The sequence below is a fragment of the Saimiri boliviensis genome, chromosome 14 (assembly GCF_048565385.1).
Source record: "Saimiri boliviensis isolate mSaiBol1 chromosome 14, mSaiBol1.pri, whole genome shotgun sequence".
Lineage (NCBI taxonomy): Eukaryota > Metazoa > Chordata > Mammalia > Primates > Cebidae > Saimiri > Saimiri boliviensis.
Window position 1 is genome coordinate 14303785 of NC_133462.1, and position 15521 is coordinate 14319305.

At 53.0% G+C, this 15521-nt stretch overlaps 1 long non-coding RNA gene across 3 annotated transcripts; it reads left to right on the top strand.

Annotated features, from left to right (window-relative positions):
- The first annotated feature begins 10920 nt into the window (after positions 1–10920).
- LOC120362737 (uncharacterized) lies at positions 10921–14698 on the top strand. 3 transcript variants are annotated; one of them, XR_005578544.2, is made up of 2 exons: positions 10921–11009; positions 13959–14698. It is a non-coding gene; the product is annotated as an uncharacterized LOC120362737 (long non-coding RNA). The 3 variants fall into 3 exon arrangements; XR_012513675.1 differs by having other exon boundaries at positions 10962–11044; XR_012513674.1 differs by having other exon boundaries at positions 11009–12342.
- The last annotated feature ends 823 nt before the right edge of the window (positions 14699–15521 follow it).

Sequence of the window (15521 nt, forward strand, 5' to 3'; positions counted from 1 at the left end):
CCAGTTAACTACACAGAGAATCAACCCAGTTGCCAGGTGAATTTAGGATGGACTGCATGTGACAGATTGTGCTGTCACGTCCTCTCACCTGGGGACGAGTCATTATCTCGAGACCTTGTGTGTAACGGGTGGCGCCTGCGTGGCTGGATACAAGGGTGGGATTTCTTTCTGTCTCGGTAATCTCTTAGCAGACTGCATCACATTCTGGCTTAATGCTTATTCAATAACAAGACAGGTTTCTTTTACTTCTGCATATGTGAGGGGGGTTTCTGGGCTGAGCAGAAACTTTGTTTTTTAATTCTATTTTTCCAACACCCTCCCACCCAAGCTACTCCAGCTTCTCTGAAGCTGCTTCCCCCAGGCTTTAAAGGAGGCTGCTCCCTGGGGTCCCTCCCGGTCCTGCCTCTCCTGGTTCATCTGATCTCCCAGCCCTGTGGCATCGTAGCTCCCTCCCTTCCATGCGCTGACGCCTCTCGGATCTCAACTCTAGGCAGGAGCTTCTCAGTTCCTCAGCTCACACACACACCTTGGCACGGGCGTCTGCACGGGGACGTCCCACCGGGAACTCCTGGTGGAACACGGTGCATGTTCTCTGGCTGTCCTGCAATTTTCAAACACCACTGGTACATGTGGGGAATGTTCTGCCTTCCCAGGGAGGAAGCCAGAAAGTTCGTTTTCCTGGCACTCCTTGCAGGAGGGACACCGACAGGGGCCCAGGCTTTCCCTGTCAGCTGCTCCCGTGAAAGACTCAGGATCCCGGGCAGCACCAGGAAGCAGAGGGCGCCTGGTGCCAATTTGATTTTGGTTTTGTTTTTATTGTTTTGAGTGGGGATGCAGGTGGCGGCCCAGAATCTTCTGGACTCCAGGGCCAGCCTCGGCAGTGCGGGGTTTCTGCCTTCCACGGTGGCCGGAAGATCTCGATCGAAACTGTCCTGTGCCTGTGGTTTGGTCCTCGCCCTGGGCCCAGTGGCCTCCAAGCCGGCTTCGTGGGGGCTTTTGGAGTTTGGCAACCTTCCTACTGTGCCCTTTAACCAGTCCTCTTTCTGCTTCTTGCTGGAGTGAGCTGGGCGGTTTCCTCCACATCGGCTCCTGCCTAGGGTTCTCCCCTAGGGAAGGGCACCCTGGGCACCTGACCCCTCAGCCGGATGCCCAGCAGACGTTCTCATGCTTCCACCGTCCTTGCCCTTCACGTCCGGCGGTCACTCCTTTCTGTCCCTTCCATGTTCTGCGTCTCTCTCTGCTATGGCCTGTCCTGAGTCTGCGCCACCACCCATTCTCCCTTGAATGAATGCAGTGGTCTTCCCGGGTCTCCCTGTCTCCATGGGGGCCACCAGCATTCGAGCCAGCTTCTTCCCTATGGCAGAGATGATCTTTCTCCGCCTCCTGCTTCTCTTTCCAGAGCTCCCAAGTCCCCAGGGTGCGCTCCAGCTGCTCAGAGAGGCCTCTAACGTTGGGTGATGCGGGCTCCACGGTCCTCCTGAGCAGCCACCTCTCCTGCCCTCATCCTTCAGCTTATTACATTTCCTTTTTCTGTTTAACTTCCTGAATGGGTGTTCTCCTTACATGGCTCAGAAATTTGCATTCGTGTGTATCCATATACGTGTGCAGGAAGGAAGAGCCTGTGTTGGAAATAGATGCTCGGTGCAGCAAAGAAAAATTAGCACTGAGATAAAGGGTCTTTCAGCAACGCAATTTTTACTTTCTGGACTGCAGGACGGGTACCTTCACTAGCCATCTTGCCACAAGAGTACAATGAACAAAGGAAAACACAAATTTATCACTTATGTATTTGGGGTCATCCCCACTGCTGTGACCATTGGTTGGAGCCAGATCTCACAATCTAAACTAAAACCCGATTGCCTAATGACTTAAAACTTTTCTAAAGAGGTAAAAGCAATGGAGAACTGGGACATGCCTGTGAGCATGTCCACACAGATATCTCGGTTAAAGTACAAGGACATAGAATGTACTATGTGCCTGTAAGCATGGCATGTCTAACAGCTACATAGGATAGGGCTTAACAAAGTTATTAGCACACTTATTCTTTTTTTTTTTTTTTTTTTTTTCTTTTTTTTTTTTATTGCATTTTAGGTTTTGGGGTACATGTGATGAACATGCAAGATTGTTGCATAGGTACACACATGGCAGTGTGCTTTGCTGCCTTCCGTCCCCTCACCTGTATCTGTCATTTCTCCCCATGCTATCTCTTCCCACCTCCCCACCCCCCGCCCCTCCCCCATTTCCCCCCAACAGACCCCAGTGTGTAGTGCTCCCCTCCCTGTGTCCATGTGTTCTCATTGTTCAACACCTGCCTATGAGCGAGAATATACGGTGTTTGATTTTCTGCTCTTGTGTCAGTTTGCTGAGAATGATGGTTTCCAGGTTCATCCATGTCCCTATAAAGGACGTGAACTCATCGTTTTTGATGGCTGCATAATATTCCATGGTGTATATGTACCACATTTTCCCTATCCAGTCTATCATCGTTGGGCATTTGGGTTGGTTCCAGGTCTTTGCTATTGTAAACAGTGCTGCAATGAACATTCGTGTAGCACACTTATTCTTTAACAAGAAGGGAAACTTCAAAAAGGAACATTTCTGCTTCCCACACTGTGTCTCACCCCTATTTCCTCTGCACCGAGGTCCTGGCCCCAGGCCAGCCCCAGTGGCCCGCTGTCCTGTTCCTAACCTGCAAAGCTTTCTGCAGCTGCTTTATGCAAATCAATAGGAATCCTTGTAAATTACGGTAAAAATACATATAACATAGAATTCACCATTCTAACCACTTTTAAGTGTACACCCAGTGGCAGGAAGTACATTAAGGTTGTTGTTAATCACCAGCACTGCCAATCCCCATCCAGCACTTTTTCATATTCCCCAGCTGAAACTCTGTACCCACTAAACACCAACTCCTCTTCCCCCTCCTTCCAGCCGCTGACAGCCGCCTTTTCACTTTCAGTCTATGCATTTCCTGACTCTAGGCACATCTGATAAGTGGAATCGTGCAGTATTTGTCTTTTTGAGTCTGATTATTTATTTCGCTTAGCGGAAAGAATTTAAGGCTCATTCACGATGAAGCACCCGTCAGAACCTCCCTTCTGGTTAAGGCGGAATCCCATTCATTTGTAAGTATGGACCACATTTTGTTTATTCATTCACGGATGGATGGACCCTTGGTGTATTAGTTCGTTCTCACACTGCTATAAAGGCATAACTGAGACTGGGTAATTTATAAAGAAAAGAGGTTTAATCGGCTCACACTTCTGCAGGCTGTGCAGGAAACATGGCTGCAGAGGTCTCGGGAAATTTGCAATCATGGGGGAAAGTGAAGGGAGAGCTGGCATGTCTGCATGGTGGGAGCAGGAGAAGGAGGGAGAGCGAGGGGGGATGTCCACACACCTTCAAACCGCCAGATCTCATGAAAACTCACCTTCAGGAGAACAGTAAAGGGGAAACCCAGCCCCATGATCCAGTCCCCTTCCCCCAGGTCCCACCTCCACCACTGGGAATTACAGTTGAATGTGAGATTTGCGTTGGGACAGAGGCAAGCCATGTTGCTTGGCTTGTTTCTACATTTTGGCTATTTTGAATAATGCTGCTATGAACAAAGTCATGAAGTCCTTGCCTATGCCTATGTCCTGAATGTTTTTGCCTAGGTTTTATTCTAATTAAACTCCAGAGCTTCTGCACAGCAATAGAAACAATCATTAGAGTGAACTGGCAACCAGCGGAATGGGAAAAAATTTTTGCAATCTACCCATCTGACAAAGACTTATAGCCAAAATCTACAAAGAACTAAAACAGATTTACAAGAAAAAAAGCAAACAAGCCCATTCAAAAGTCAGCGAAGGATATGAACACTTTTCAAAAGACAACATATATGAGGCCAACACACATATGAAAAAATGCTCATCATCACTGGTCGTTAGAGAAATGCAAATCAAAACTACATTGAGATACCATCTCATTCCAGTTAGAATGGTGATCATTAAAAGATCATTAAAAAATTTGGAGACAACAGATGCTGGAGAGGATGTGGAGAAATAGGAAGACTTTTACACTGTTGGTGGGAGTGTAAATTAGTTCAACCATTGTGGAAGACAGTGTGGCGGTTCCTCGAGGACCTAGAAATAGAAATTCCATTTGACCCAGCAATCCCATTACTGGGTATATACCCAAAGGATTATAAATCATTCTGCTATAAGGACATATGCACACGAATGTTCATTGCAGCACTGTTTACAATAGCAAAGACTTGGAACCAACCCAAATGCCCATTGATGATACACTGAACAGGGAAAATGTGGCACATATACACCATGGAATACTATGCAGCCATAAAAAACGAGCTCGTGTCCTTTGTAGGGACATGGACGAACCTGGAAACCATCATTCTCAGCAAACTGACACAAGAACAGAAAATCAAACACCACATGTTCTCATTCATAGGCAGGTGTTGAACAATGAGAACACATGGACACAGGGAGGGGAGCATCACACACTGGGGTCTGTGGGGGGGGACTAAGGGAGGGAATGTGGAGGGTAGGGAGTTGGGGAGGGATAACATGGGGAGAGGCCGGGCGCGGTGGCTCAAGCCTGTAATCCCGGCACTTTGGGAGGCCGAGGCGGGTGGATCACGAGGTCAAGAGATCGAGACCATCCTGGTCAACATGGTGAAACCCCGTCTCTACTAAAAATACAAAAAATTAGCTGGGCATGGTGGCGCGTGCCTGTAATCCCAGCTACTCAAGAGGCTGAGGCAGGAGAATTGCCTGAACCCAGGAGGTGGAGGTTGCGGTGAGCCGAGATCGCGCCATTGCACTCCAGCCTGGGTAACAAGAGCGAAACTCCGTCTCAAAAAAAACAAAACAACAACAACAACAAAAAAACAAACAAACAAACAAACAAAAAAACATAGGGAGAAATGCCAGATATAGGTGATGGGTATGGAGGTAGCAAACTACATTGCCATGGATGTATCTATGCAACAATCCTGCATATTCTTCACATGTACCCGAAAACCCAAAATGCAATAAAATGTAACATAAATAAATATCAGAAAAATTGATTTTTAAAAATAAAAGCGCCAGGCGCGGTGGCTCACGCCTGTAATCCCAGCACTTTGGGAGGCCGAGGTGGGTGGATCACAAGGTCAAGAGATGGAGACCATCCTGGTCAACATGGTGAAACCCCGTCTCTACTAAAAAATACAAAAAATTAGCTGGGCATGGTGGCGCGTGCCTGTAATCCCAGCTACTCAGGAGGCTGAGGCAGGAGAATTGCCTGAACCCAGGAGGCGGAGGTTGCGGTGAGCCGAGATCGCGCCATTGCACTCCAGCCTGGGTAACAAGAGCGAAACTCCGTCTCAAAATAAATAAATAAATAAATAAAAGCTGCTTGGTGTCATGACTTTTCCGCCCGCACTTTTCTCAGTGTCCACCAGAGGGCGGCAGAGTCCCTCCCAGCCTGGAGCCTCCCCGCGGCGGCTGCGCGCCCAGCAGGGCCCACCCTCCCCCGGGTGACCTCGGCCCACGCCCTCCCCGCCCTCCGAGCTCTCCACGGGGCCTCCGTCAGCTCCTCCCCGAGGCGGCTCCCTCTGCAGGCAGCTCCTGCTCCCGCCCCCCGCTCGCTCTTTCCGGGGGGCTCAGCTAAAAGGGCTTCTCCAGCTCAGCCCCTCGCAGGCTGCAAGCCCTTCTCTCCTTATCATGAGCTCCCCGGTCCCAGAAGTTCCCGGCGCGCCTTCTCCTGTTCCAGGGAAACCCCGTGAGCGCAGGCGTCACGTCTGTCCTGCTTTCTGTGGACTCCCAGGGCCCAGCCCAGGGCCTGACACGGAGCAGACGCTCAGTAAATACTAGTTAAATGGACGGGCGGCCACCCAACAGACGCTCATCACCTCCATGTGAGCCCCGGAGTCAGCCTGTTCCGTGTGGACGCGGGAGCACTGGCGCCAGCACGAGAGGAGGTCAGCGAGCGCCCGCGGCTGCCCCAGGGACGGGGCCTGAACCCTCGGAGCTGCTGGAGGTAAGACAGGCCTTTCTAACAGCGAGGGGTCAGAATCTGATTCTTCCCAGAACACTGACACCCCCTCCCCGTCTCTGACTTGTGAGCGACGTCACGTCTCCCAGGAGGGCCTGGGCCAGCAGCCTGTGTCCTTCCTCTTCTCACATAGACACCTGCCCTGCTGCAGACTCTGGGTCCTCCATCCCCGACGGAGCGACCGCCAGGGGAGGACCGAGCCCCACCTGGCCACAAGGAAGTCGGGTGATGACCAACCCCGAGGGGCCCTGGAGATGGGGGCACCTGGCTGCGGTCCTTGCAGACCTCTCACCAGCCCGAGGAGTGCTGGGGTCCCAGGGAACTTCCTCCGCAGGAGGGGACAGGATAACCCAGGATCTGCCTTTGCTTCCCTCTCAGAGAGGCTGAGGGTCACAGGCCTCCTCTCCCCTAACAGAGGAACCAGGAACCCCCTGGCTGAGTCTCCAGGTGGGAACTGCCCCAGCTTCTGGGCCCTGCAGGGAGGCCTGGAGCAGACGGCAGACAGGGACACAGATGACCTGGAGGCAGAACTCCCAGGGCTGTGGTGGAGGAACCCACGCACTCTTCCAGGCCGGTGTCCTCTCTCTAAAGCCCCCAGAGACACCTCCCTGGGCCCTTCCTTTGAAACCTTGGGGACAGGTGGCTCCTTCTGAGGCAGCCCATCCCCGTGGTGGACAGTTCTCCAAATCTTGACCTGCTGTTCTCTGGGCAACTCCTGTCCTCTCCTTGAACTCATTCTGCACTGCATGGAGTTGGGCAGCTGGGGATCTGCCATAAGCAGGACCCGGGGTGACCTGACCCTGCAGTTTGGAGGTCAGAGCCCACCTCTGCCCAGGGGTCGTGCCGGCTCATAGGACACAGATGCTGGTCAGCATCCCTGGGGCTGCCCCTGAGAAGGCCGCGGGTCTCCTCTTGCCCTCCAGGGGGCGACATTGCACACAGATAACGCCCAGGAAATGGTTCCCCTGGACAGGAACGTGGCTTTGCCAAGGAGGTGCAGGTGAAGGTGGAGCCTGGTTTCCAGCCCTTGCTCCAAAAGACCCTTTCAGTCCTTCCCACGTTCCTGCTCCTTCGTGGGACCTGCCTTTCCAAGGGTCCTTGTGCAGTTTCCCACTCCCTCCTGGCGTCACCCATGGGGAAGGTGTGGTGGCCACAAGACACACACGCACACAACAGACAGACACACAGACACACAGACAGACACACACCCACCCTCGCCTCTTCTCTCTCTCTTCTCTCTCTCTCCCTCCTCTGTCTCCCTCCAACTCTTCTCTACTTTCTCCCCCGACCCTCTCCAAGGCTGAGGGGGGAACATGGACAGCCCCTGAGCCACAGCCCCGGAGACTTCCCCAAGGACAGCAGAGCCCAGAGCCTCCCACCTGCCTCCACCACAGTCTTCTCTCCCCAGAACACACAGGACACCTCCCTCCATACCCAGGAGCTGCAGCTCCACCTGAGACCCCAGGGCCTGGGTCTCTTTCTCCGGGTCAGAGGCCGGGCTGGTGACACTGGAGACAGAGGTCTGTTCCCTCCCCAGTCATCCCCCAGTGAGCCCCTTTCTATCCCCCAGAGCCACCTTTGTCACCTTCCTGCTGGGTGTCATCCCATCTTCCCCAACACCGAAGAGCACAGGGAGACCCGGCCAAAATAATCCCCCAGGCTTGGATACCCAGGGCTCTGCCTGTGGAGCTGACACACTGGAGGCCAGGAGCCAGCAGAGGGCAGCACTGAGGAGGGCGGGTCATCCTCCCAGGGACAGGGTGCACCAGCCTCGCTGCTGAAAGGGCCTCCCCAGGACAGCGCCATCAGCCCCGCCTGAGAGCTTTGCCAAAGAGCAGTCAGAGGAGGCCATGGCAGTGGCTGAGCTCCTGCTCCAGTCGCCAACAGACCAGACCAACAGCACAACGCAGCTCCTCCCCACCATCACAGGCCACCAAAGGGAAACTGAGTCGCTACCTGACCTTAGAAAGATAATAGCCAATTTCCTAAACAGGCCAGTTTCAATCGCATGCCAATGACCTGCCCTCTGCTCTCATCCTTCCCGGAGCAGGACCCGGATTCTTCCCGATCAGGGATCTCTCTCTTGTTCCCTGAGCCTTTCCTGCCTTACAAGGGCTGAGTCACCTTCTGTTCCGCAGCCCTCCCCTCTCTGTACAACCCACGCTTCTGCTCAGCTCCTAGACCCATGTGTTCTGCCTCAGGGATGAAGTCTCACCCCATTTTAGGATGGCAAGTAAAGCCACTTGAAGTCTTTATCCGTGCTAGTTTATCCTGTGACAGTTCTGTGTATCTGTGTGTGTACATGTGTGTCAGTTTCAGTGAGTCTTAGTGCATATGTGTGTCTTTATGTGTGTTTGCCTGTATGTCTGTATATATGTGTGCCTGTGTATGTGTGCATGCCTGTGTGTGTGGGGGGGGGATAGGTGTGGAAGGAGAGTCATATCTGAAGAAGACAAATGGCTTCAGCAGGTCCTAAGGACCAAACACACACAGCAGGGAAGAGGAGGAAGCAGGAGGCAGGACTGAGAGGGGAGGGGGCAGAGGGGTGTCCTGGGCAGAGCCCCGCCCTTGCCCTGGCCCTGATAAGTGCACCTGTCCTGGGAGGAGGCTGAGCACAGAGGGAGGAAGGTCAGCAGAGCCGACAGTCACAGCAGCCCCGACAAGAGTGTTCCTGGAGCCCAAGCTTCTCCATACAGAGGACAGAGCAGGCAGCAGAGACCATGAGGCCCCCCCCAGCCCGTCCCCGAAGAGCACGCATCCCCTGGCGGTGGCTTCTGCTCACCGGTGAGGGGAGGATTCCCTGGGAGAGGGTGGGAGGAGGGGGCACAGAGACTGGCTGGCGTCTCCTGGGGAGAACGGGGCTCTGAGAGGGGACAGAGGGCTTCTGTTGAAGCCTGAATAGGAGAAAGAACACCTGAAAGAGACCGGGGTCACACCAGGAAAGTCACATTGAACTGGAACTGGTAAGGGGCAGGAAAACCTCAATTCTCCATGTTTCTAAGGCAGTCATCAGTGGTCACTAAATACTGAAAAATGATAAGAAACGCAACCATGTATGTCACCGTGACACTGCAGAAAGAAAACCTTCCCGGCGACCCCTGGGCAACTCCCTGCCTGGCGTGAGATCCGCGCTGAGTCAGCAGAGGACAGGCTTGGGCCCAAGAGAGGCCACGCACGCCGTGGGTGGGGGCAAAGGGTTGCTCCGGGGGTACTTACAGGCCAGGCAGGCTCGGGCAGCAGCCGCACAGGGAAGGCCCCCACGTGCCCTTCGTGACTCACTAGCACATTATATCACGAGAAGAAAAGGAGAGGGAGGCCGGGCGCGGTGGCTCACGCCTGTAATCCCAGCACTTAGGGAGGCCGAAGCGGGCAGATCACGAGGTCAGGAGTTGGAGACCAGCCTGACCAGCGTGGTGAAACCCCGTCTCTACTAAAAATACAAAAAATTATCTGGGCGTGGTGGCGGGTGCATGTAATCCCAGCTACTGCGCAGGCTGAGGCAGGAGAATCACTTGAACCCGGGAGACGGAGGTTGCAGTGAGCCGAGATCGCCCCATTGCACTCCAGTCTGGGTAACAGAGGGAGACTCCATTTAAAAAAAAAAAAAAAAAAAAAGGAGAGGGAGAAAAGGGAGAGAAGAGGAAAAGAACATTTCTGGCACGTGGAGCCATCTGCCTCTTTCTTAGTCTATTTACTCTCTACTTAAAGGGAGCCTCTCCCCACTACAATCTGGGTGACATCCCTAAGGCAGTGGGGACATCCTGGGTGGCAGCAGCCATCGTGGATCCTGTGTGTTCCCTCCCTGGCCGCCTCCTCCACCTCACTTCCAGGTCCCCATGCAGAACCCATTTCCACAACAGCACAGACACTGTCCTCACCGTCCGACCTCAGGCATCGGCAAAAAAACCCCAGGCTGTGGAGGGCCCTGGGAAGGCTCATGAGCTCATCCACAGGAGTCTGCAGACGATCCCAGGCACTGGGGTGCAACCAAGATCACACAAGTCCCTGCTGTCACGGAGCTCCCACTCTCATGGGGAGGCAGGCAGACATGCAAAGAGATCTAGAATGTGAGGTCAGGTGTTGACAAGAGCCCTGGAGGGAACAGAGCAGGGAAAGGTCAGAACGGGAAGACCCAGGGTCTCTAGAGGCGGTGTCAGGGGACGGATTTTTTTCTTTAAATATATTTATTACACTTTAAGTTCTGGGGCACACGTGCAGATCGTGCGGGTTTGTTACATAGGTACGCACGTGCCATGGGGTGGTTTGCTGCGTCCATCGCCGCGTCATCTACATTTCTCCTAATGCTATCCCAGGGGAGGCATCTTTTAAGAACAGCCTGGTGTGAGCAGAATCTGAGGGTAGTAGGGAGAGCCATGTGGACTCCTGGGGAAGAGGATTCCACAAGGAAATGCCAAGGTCAGAGGCACTGAAGGGATGGGAGTAGGGGTCACTGCTGACCTTGACACAGTAGGACACACACTCACACACACTCTTACTCTCCAAGGCTGAGGGGTGAAAAGCCCAAGCTCAGGACCCAGGGCCCCATCTTTCCACCCCAATACATGGGTCCCAGTGTTGACTGATACTCTCTTCCTCTCCTAGCCTCACTTGGAAGCTTCTGGAACCTGCCCACCACTGCCCAGGACCTTGAAGTTCTCACTATGGAATTTGTGCCACCCAGAGCCACAGAGGGGAAGAATGTTCTCATGATTGTCCACAACTTGCCAAAGTCATTTGCTGGCGTCATGTGGCACAGAGGAGCCATGATGGACCCTAGCCTCTTCATTATAGCATATAGACGCCTGATAGACTATATATGAGAGGGCCTTTATACAGCAGCCGAGAGATTTTGTACAGCAATGGAAGCCTGCTGCTCCAGAACGTCACCCGGAATGACACAGGACTGTACAACCTGCAGGTCATGAAATGGGATTTGCTTGTTGACAGAGTAACTGGCACGTTACGCATGTAGCGTGAGTGATTCCTTCCAGACTTCTAGGTGCTGGGGGTCAGTTCTGCTTCACACACGGGGACAGTCAGGCCTGGGCTGTGCGTGTGTCCTCCTCTGCATTACGTGCTATGTTGGGGTTTGGGCATTTGGTGCAGGACACACACAGGGGAGACAAACTTCCACAGATCAGAATCCCTTTCCTGCATCCAGACCCTGCAGATACTCACGGCAGAGGAAGGACAGTCTGATGGGGGAGGTGGGGCACACATCAGGGGGAAGTCAGTCTCCACCAAGCTCCCCCTCTCCCCGTGCCCTCCCCATGAGCCTGACCTTGAGAAAGACCCTGGAGAACTGGGTCAGGGCCTGGCCTGAGGGGCCCCCTGGGATCCTCACCAAAATTCAGCCCCAGGGCTCCTGACTCCAGGTGGCTCTAAGGAACATGTGCCAGGGCTGGCTTGTGGCCTCCTGGCCAAAGCTGACTGGGAGGAATGATCTACCAGCTGTCCAAGGGCTGTGGCTCATTGAGCTGGTCGCCAGCCAGGGCCCAGCTTCCAGAGCCTCAACTGGGCAAGGAGGGCGCCTCTGCCTTTCGCTGAGTCTCAGCCTGGAAAGGACAGATGGACCAGCTCCCCGGATCATTAAACTGAATGGGGACATTAAGAAAGACCCTAGGGGCAGTCAGTGTCCCCAGGGGCAGGAACAGAAAGGAGAAAGTGTTTCTGGCCACTTCTGCAGTCTCTATTCTATTCCATTGGTCTCCACGGACAGACCACAGTCTTCTGATCACTGTGGCTCTGTAGAAATTTTGCACTTCAGAAGTGTGAGATTTGAAACTTCCAGATCTCTTTTTTTTCTTCCTTTCTTTTTTTTTTTTTTTTTTTGAGACAGAGTCTCACTTCGTCACCCAGGCTAGAGTGCAATGGCGTGATCTTGGCTCACTGCAACCTCCACCTCCCGGGTTCAAGCAATTCTCCTGCCTCAGTCTCCCAAAGTGATGGGATTACAGGCCTGCACCACCATGCTCAGCTAATCTTGTATTGTTAGAGACAGGGTTTCCCTATGTTGGTCAGGCTGATCTCGAACCGCTGACCTGGTGATCCGCCTGCCTCAGCCTCCCAAAGTGCTGGGATTACAGGCACGAGCCACTGAGCTGGGCCTCCAACTTCCAGATTTCTTTTGGAAGAAAAAAGAAATCTTTTTCAAGATGTTTTTGGCTATTTGAAATTCCTCATGAATTTTATGGTAGGTTTTCTATTTCAGCAGAGTGTCACGGGTACTTTTATAGGAATTTTATGAATCTGCGGATCACTGAGAAATATCGTCTTCCTATCTGTGAACACAGGCCATTTCCGCATGTATGTCTTTATTCTGTACATTGTTTTACCTTTGTTTTGTGATTTTTAGTGCAAGTTTTCTGCCTCCTTAAGTTTATTATTAAGCATTTTATTCTTTTTGATGTTGTAAATGAGTGGTTTTCATAATTTCATGTACATTGTTCATAGTGGGTGGAGAGAACACAGCTGATGATTGCCTGTGGATTTTATGTCCTTGGCAAATTTTCTCTATTCGTTCTAATAGAGTTGTTTTCCGGGCGTAGGATCGCATGTTTTTCTACGTGTAGGATCATGTCATCTGCAGAGATAATTTTTCTTCTTCCTGATCCATTTGGATGCCTTTATTTATTTTTCCGGTGGATTGCTGTGGCCGGGACGTCCAGTACAGACTTCAAAGAAGTGGTAACAGCAGCATCCTTGGCTGGTCAAGTGCAATGGGGTTTATGCTAACTGATCGCAACCAGTTACAGATTTATTTGTTCTCCTTCCGCTCCTGCCGCTTCACTTGACTAGCCTTTAAAAGAAGAAAACAACAACAGCAAAAACACAGCGTCCTTGTCGTATTTTATTTTATTTTGAGATAGAGTCTGGCCCTGTTGCCAGGTCAGAAACGGAGCGCAATGGCGCGATCTCAGCTCGCTGCAACCTCCACCTCCCAGGTTCAAGCGATTCTTCTGCCTCAGCCTCCTGAGCAGCTGGGATTACAGGCACTTGCTACCATGCCTGGCTAATTTTTGTATTTTTAGTAGAAACGGGGCTTCGCCATGTTGACCAGGCTTGTCTGGAACTCCTGACTTCAAGTAATCCACCCACCTTGGCCTCCCAAAGTTCTGGGATTACAGGCATGAGCCACCACCCCTGGCCTGTTTTGATTTTAGAGGAAGAGTTTTCGTGTTCTCCTGAGTGTGATAGTAATTGGAAGCTTTCCGTGTATGGCCGTTATTCTGTTGAGGCCATTTCCTTCTGTTCCTACAAGTGCCAGGCTTTTGCAAAACCATGAGTGCGTATCTCCATAGAGATTTCCTTCATTATGATACTCAATGTGCAGAAGTGAAATTCTGTTAGATTCAGAAATCCTTGAGATTGGAAATTCTTAAGGCTCTAAGATCATCAAGACTGAGTTGGGGCGTCCTTGTTCACTAACAATTTCTCCAGCAATAGGAAACGATTGCCTGGTTTCATGTAAATCTTCCCCAGCCCAGGGATGAACACAGCTGGCCAGCCTGCCTTCCCCAGCACACCCGAGTGCACAGCAGGAGAAGGCGCTGTTGATGGAGTCACAGAAAGTGCTAGGGAAGGGTCACCCAGAAGCCATTGGGAGAAGCCATCTCTCTGGTGTGAGGATGCCAGACACACAGCCAGGAGAGGGTCCCAAGGCAGATAATGCAGAGGCAGCCAGGGGGCAGGCAGGGGCAGCCTTGGGTGACCTGGGGTCAGAGGGGAGGTGCTGCTCGCTCTTCACAGACCCCCACCTGAACGGGTGCTCCGCCTCCTGCAGGGGGTCGGGGCCATCCCTGCAGTGGTCACCTTGCACAGTTCACTGTGGGACCTGAGAGCTGGCTGGGATCTCTGAGGACAAAGCGTGACCCCAGGGCCCAGGCCACTCCCAGTTGGTCACCTCCTCTGTTTGTCCACAGGGCCAGTGTTTCAGCCTTCCATCCAAGCCAGCAGCAAGCAACAGAGTCACGGAACAGAAGGACTGTGTGGTCCCGACCTGCCTCACAAGTGACACGGGAACCTCTATTCAGTGGACCTTCAGTGACCGCAGTCTGCAGGTCACAGAGAACGTGAGGCTGTCCTGGGACCGCTGCATGCTCAGCATAGACCCCATTAGGAGGGAGGACTCTGGGGAGGGTCAGTGAGAGGTCTCCCACACGGCCAGCTCCTGCAGAAGTGAGCCCCTCACACTGACTGAAACACCAGCCACCTCAGTCCCCCCACAAGGTAGTCAGCTCTAAATCGATGCTTTTCCTGTAAAATCTTGGTAAATCACCTACTTCCTTTGTAGAGCCCTTGTGAAGAGCAATGGGATGGAGGTGGAAGGTCCTTGGAGAACGTTTCAATAAATGCTCAGCGTTGGCCGGGCGCGGTGGCTCAAGCCTGTAATCCCAGCCCTTTGGGAGGCCGAGGCGGGTGGATCACGAGGTTGAGAGATCGAGACCATCCTGGTCAACATGGTGAAACCCCGTCTCTACTAAAGGTGCAAAAAATTAGCTGGGCATGGTGGCACGTGCCTGTAATCCCAGCTACTTAGGAGGCTGAGGCAGGAGAATTGCCTGAGCCCAGGAGGCGGAGGTTGCGGTGAGCCGAGTTCGTGCCATTGCACTCCAGCCTGGGTAACAAGAGCGAAACTCCGTCTCAAAAAATAAAAAATAAATGCTCAGCGCTGTGAGTTGATGTCATTACTCTGGTTGCCTTGAGATCGTCGACACCCACCCCACCTTGTGTTGGTGTCAGCTGCGGCATCTCCACAGTAAGGGTGACCCTGCATTCTATAGGGAGAGGGACACCCTGGGCTAAGACCCCACAAGAGATGAGTACTGGCCAGGACAAGATCTCTCACCCATGGGGTATCACCAGCACCCCTCAGAAGATGCCTGCTCATGGGGACACAAGCCCAGGCTGAATCAGGCTATGGATGAACCCCAAGTCCCTGAACACCCCCACTCTCCAAGCCTGAGCAGTCCCTGCCAGACCCCTCCTCCTGGACCACAACCCTCCAGTTCCCAGGATGAAGGGAGTGACCTTCACCCCAAACACCACAGGGGGATCTCAGATACCCTGACGCCCCTGCAGAAAGGGTTCATGAGATGTCCATGTAGCACTGGGCCTCAGTCATTCCCTCAAACTTCCCAAGGCCCAGGGGCTCTCTCCCTCTGGCATCTCCCTCTCCCCACAGGCTCTAGGAACTGTGCACCCCTGAACCCCCATTAGAAGGAAGCTGCCCCTTCACTCTCCCTGACTGTGTGAGGGGCAGCTGAGCACAGTGGGCACGGAGATGCATAACTCCAGAGGGCACCTTCCCTAGAGCACCATGCCCAGGCCTATAGGGATGTTCCCTGGTGGTCCTGCCCCACCTCTACTCCCCAGATCACAGCTCCTCCCACCACATGGCAGTCCTGCTGAGTGCCAGCCCTCCCTCTTCACCTGTCCCCATGGAACACGGAGCCTCCTCAGCGTCCCTGCCCTGAGCACAGTCC